Genomic DNA, 5,193 nt, shown 5'->3' with positions numbered 1-5,193 from the left:
TGGTTACCAGGGGCTGAAAGGTAGGAGAATGGGGAGATGTTGGCGAAAGGGTACAAACTTGCAGTTATAGATGAATAAGTTCTGGGACTCTAATGTACAGCATTATGACCATAGTTAATAAAACCATATTACATACTTGAAAGTTTCTAAAAGAGTAGATTGAGAGTACTGTCACCACAAAAAAGAAATGACATTATGTGACACGATGGAGGTGTTAGCTAATATTATGGTGGTAACCATTATCAATACATAAGTGTATTCAATCAATACATCTTACACCCTAAACTTACACATGTTATATATCAATTATAGCTCAATAAAGCGGGGGGGGGAGGGACCAAACAAATAAACTTCACTAAATGACCATATTCTTACATAGAGTCCATTCAATATAGATAAATAAATAGCCTTAAAAAATCCATAAACTACTACAGACATTATCAAATACCTCATTCTAATAGTTGGTTATATAACCTATATTAATTTAGGCCTTTCGTGAGATCTGCTTTTTTTAACTTCCAACAATTTATTAGTTATATTTTTGCTTATGAAGTGCTGTCCTTTAAGCTAAGATATGGTTTACAAATGAAGTCTGCAATTTGGGATTTTCACTAAATGAGAGGAAATTTTATTCTCCACCTTCATTTTACTTTTGAATAGGTAAGATACTGAGGAACAAAAAGTCACTCAAATGCCAAACATGTGTCCAGAACTTTGTAGATGCTCTGAGAGATGCTGGATTTAGTACTGAGAACCATTCTATTAAGGATCTAGGGTTCCCTTAGTTACAAATGTTAAAGAGATATTTTCACAGTGACAGCATCCTCTTCAAGAAAGGAACCATTTAAGTAATGATGGCTGACTCTTTAAGAGCTGATTCAGCTGCTATTGCCTTCTTAAAATACTAACCTCCTTTAACGTCATGACATCTTTCCTTCTGGTTTCCTTTTAACTTTGTAATCACTTCCTACCAATGTCTTCATGAAGTTACTCACTAGGCTTTAAACTCTTGGTGTTTGCGGAGTTCTGTCCTTGGCTCTCTCTCCCATCTTTTTCAACGCCCCACACCCTACTAGGCCCCATTGAATATATCCACTCCCATGGATTCACTTACAAATTGTTTATTCACATTTTACAGAGGAATTTGTTACCCACTTCTTTCCTCAGAGCTCTGACAGATTAGATGACTCCACCAAATGTCCTCAAACTGAACTCTTCATTTCATCGCCCCTAAGGTATAAACCTCCTGTACTTTTGTCTAACCAGTTCAGAAAACATGAGTCACCCATGCCTCCCTTTCCCACACCAACCCAACCACCTAAACCACCGCCATGTCTTATAATTTCTCTCTTCCTCTGGAATCTTTCTCCTCATTATTCCCTCATCCTTAATTCACATTCTCTTAGTTTCTCTCCTGATTCACAGCAACTTGTTTTAAATTGTCTTCTTTGGTCATAGTTTTTTTCTTACCTCTAATATACTTTGCATACTTTTAAAAATCAGATCATGTTATGCAGTGTGAAATTTTCTATTGGTCTTCAACATCAAACTCCTTAGCTTGACTAATAAGCCCTTCAAAATCTGGCCTTTGTTTTTATCTCCATTGTTCTGTTTTATAATTTCAACCTTCCTTTTACAATCAACACCTACCCACTGCCACCCCTCCCCCATGCTCAACATACACACTGTTGTCTGGTTATTTTAATCTACTTAGAGTTTCCTTACTGTCAGGATCTCCTGAGTTTTCACATGCTGCTCTTCTGTCTTATTGACCGATACACTTCCTCCTTCACTTTTTGTCTATCAGATCCCCAACATACTTCCTCTAGCTCATAGATCCTTTTGTTTTGAACCTGGGTTTAGCTGTCCTACCACCAGGAAGACGTCCTTTTAAATAACTTAATCATGGCCTTTATCACACATCTCACCGGTTTCCACCACCGACTTCATAAATTTTAAGCACTATGGCTTTAAGCAACTGACATTGGGGCGCCTGGGTGGCTCAGTCGTTAAGCGTCTGCCTTCCGCTCGGTCATGATCCCAAAGTCCTGGAATCTAGCCCCACATCAGGCTCTCTGCTCAGCAGGGAGCCTGCTTCTCCCTCTCCCTCTGCCTGCTACGCCCCCTGCTGTGCTCTCTCTCTCTGTCAAATAAATAAATAAAATCTTAAAAAAAAAAAGGAACTGACATTATTTGAGTTTGTATGTTTAATACTTAGCATTCTGGTTAGAATTGAGATGCAAAGTAGACAATTGATATATTTTACTGAAGTCATGACTTAATAAATAAATTTGCAATAATTAATAATTGTATAATAATAATAATAAATAATGCGATCCTAACTGATACAGTAGCTATTCAGATATTAGTGAAAGAAAAAATGTGTTCACATATTTTAGAAAATCAGCAGTTACTGTGAGACACATTGTACCATTATGAAAACATACAAATAATGTTTAAAACATTTTTGTGAAACTTTGCACTTTATATCTATACAGGAGGATTTTAGATTTTAGAACCAGAAAAATATGTATTATCATTTTAATTCTTATTAAACAAAGTCATATAATTTTATTGTATTGACATCAATATATTCCTGATTACTGAAAATATGGTAAATAAATGACACTGTGAAAAATCTTATAAAAATTGGACATGACAGAAAAAAAAGCACTTAGGAACAGAAGGCATGAAACTGACAATTTTCTTAGTGGGGGCAGGGGTGGACAAGGAAGACTATTAGCAGAGTCAGCAAATGCACAATGTCATGATGACTAATAAGGTATTTTTGCCTTGCATACTTTCAACCCATGATTGTCTAATAATGGCAATCTCAATATTATAGCTTTATTTCTTCAGCCTCTGGCTCCAATATTTAAGACGGAATTACATTTAAAATTAACCTAGGAAGGTTAACACTTAAGTTTTCATTAATCCTCTTCTCCTTAGCGGGAACAGCTCCCCAGATTCTCTTTAGTCAACTGGGATTGTGTGTGTGGTGCTTGTATATGTGCACAACTGACTTTATGTGGAGTTTCTGGTACAGATAGGAGTGAAGAAAATGAGCAAAAGGATTTATATTCCCAAATTGTTTGTATGTGGTAGTTTTTGTTCCTAATTAAAACATCTAATTAAAAAGCATTTTTACATTTTATTATTACTTGAAACAAGTAATAGGAGTTCATCTTCCCTAGAAAGATGAAGCAGAGCAATTCTTCATGAAAGGCTCTAGGAGCTGTCTCCAGACTGAATATGGATACCCTGCCCTGCAGTCTCCAGCAGGGTATTAAGTATCAGCTGCCTCAAAGGTTGGCGCCAACCTTCTTCTTCAGTGCACCACAAACCAGAATTAATTGCAAATCAATCGAACAAAGTACAACTGATCAGTAAACCAATTAGTAATTTTAGCTATTCATCCTGTCTTCATTTACTAGGGGGAAAAGTGGGAAATGGAAGTGCTTTTTAGACCACATATAAGATTCCAGGCTTTCCCTCACTGCCCTCTGCTTCCCCACCCATTTACACTACAAGAACATTCTTATGTAAACCCTGTGAAAAGCATGTTGCTTGAATATCGTACAAGTAGTCTTGGAATTTATCCACTTTATTTTGGAAATATAAATTAGCTTTGGCAAATAATTCCCAGAGAAAATAAAACTAAATAAGTTTTCCTATGCAAATATGGTACGTTCTATTTTAAAATTAGCTTTGAGAAAAAAATTAACATTTTTCTACAGTTTTATTATACTATGCTCATTCTTAAATGACAGATATTTGAAGGTCTATGATTTAAGGGTAAGTAACTCTTACAGGTGTTATGTCAGTATTTGTCTTAAATTTCATTATGTGGGTAGTATTTTTTTTCACTATCCTTTGGTGCGTGTATTTATGTGTGTGTGTTCATATATATATGTATATAGAGAAAGTATATATACTCTAATATATTTATTATAATATAAACATAGACAAAATAAATCTATATTTATCGCTTTCTCAGTTTCCTGTCAGTGCAAAATGAATTCACTTTTGATAGTACCTCATATGTTACCTATTAGTGATAGGAGGTTCACATTATGTACTTTGTATATGTTTACACTCTAATACTGATTAGGATTTTTTTTCTTTGTTACTTAATTGAAGGGCAGAACATCAATTTCCAGTGAACCACTAGGCTGAGTTTATATAAAATTATTCTGCTTGAGAAAGAAATTAAATTCAAGTTAGCACTGTTATTCATAGAAGATAAGAGGTTGTAGCCTAGCTCAAGAGAAGATATTTTTTTAAAAAACTGTGCTGTCTTATTATGGATTCAGGCCACTGCTCGTACCATCCTGTGAGTACAAATAGTGGTAGCCCAGAAAAGTAAGTTTTTATGTACACTAGTTAAAATAGATTTAGTTCATCTGAGACCACTTGAAATTCCCATGGAAATTCATCCAGTTAGCTTAGTTACAATACTCTTCTATAAAGCTCTGCTGTTTAAAGATCAATGATAGAGAAAATCTAAATGGTCATCATGTTGCTTTTATCACTGGAGAGGAATTTATCTACTTCAAAAATCTTTTCTTTCACAGCAGGTCTCCAAAGATAAATATATTTCAATAGGAAATTTTAGGATAAAGGAGTAGCTTGTCTAATAAAATCACTTCAAGCATAGTACAGGTAACTTATAACAGAGTATTCTCAATCCCTTTGTTCCACCCCTTGTGACATTACTGTCATTCGTTTCCCTTATCCACATACTATAATTACCCAAAACATTGTTGTTTTTATTACCTTGAACAGCTATCTTTTAGATAAGTTAGTAAAAGAAAAATAAAAGATTTTGTATTGCTTTAATAAATTCATTCTCCAATACTCTTCTTTCCTTTATAGAGATCCACGTTTCTGACCTATATCATTTTTCTTCTTCATGAAAAATGGAACATTTCTTCCAGGACAGGTATGCTGGCAATGTGTGTATTACACTTTTAAAAACTGTCCTGCAGTTCTGTTTTCTTCTTTCCTTTTTTTTACCCCAGCCTTTTTTTTTTTTTTTTTTTTTCTTTCCTCTGTTTTTCAGCTTGCAAAGTTTCTACTGACCTATTTTCAGGCTTAGAAAAGCTAACTTCCTCAGCTATGTTTGAGTACACTGTCGAGTCCATCAAATGCTTTCATCCTTTCTGTTAGTGTTTTTATTTCCGGCATTTCTTT

Source organism: Ursus americanus, chromosome 15 (genome assembly GCF_024610735.1).
Source record: "Ursus americanus isolate L20-20 chromosome 15, mUrsAme1.1.p, whole genome shotgun sequence".
In the NCBI taxonomy this organism is placed as follows: domain Eukaryota; kingdom Metazoa; phylum Chordata; class Mammalia; order Carnivora; family Ursidae; genus Ursus; species Ursus americanus.
This window is presented reverse-complemented; position numbering follows the sequence as displayed.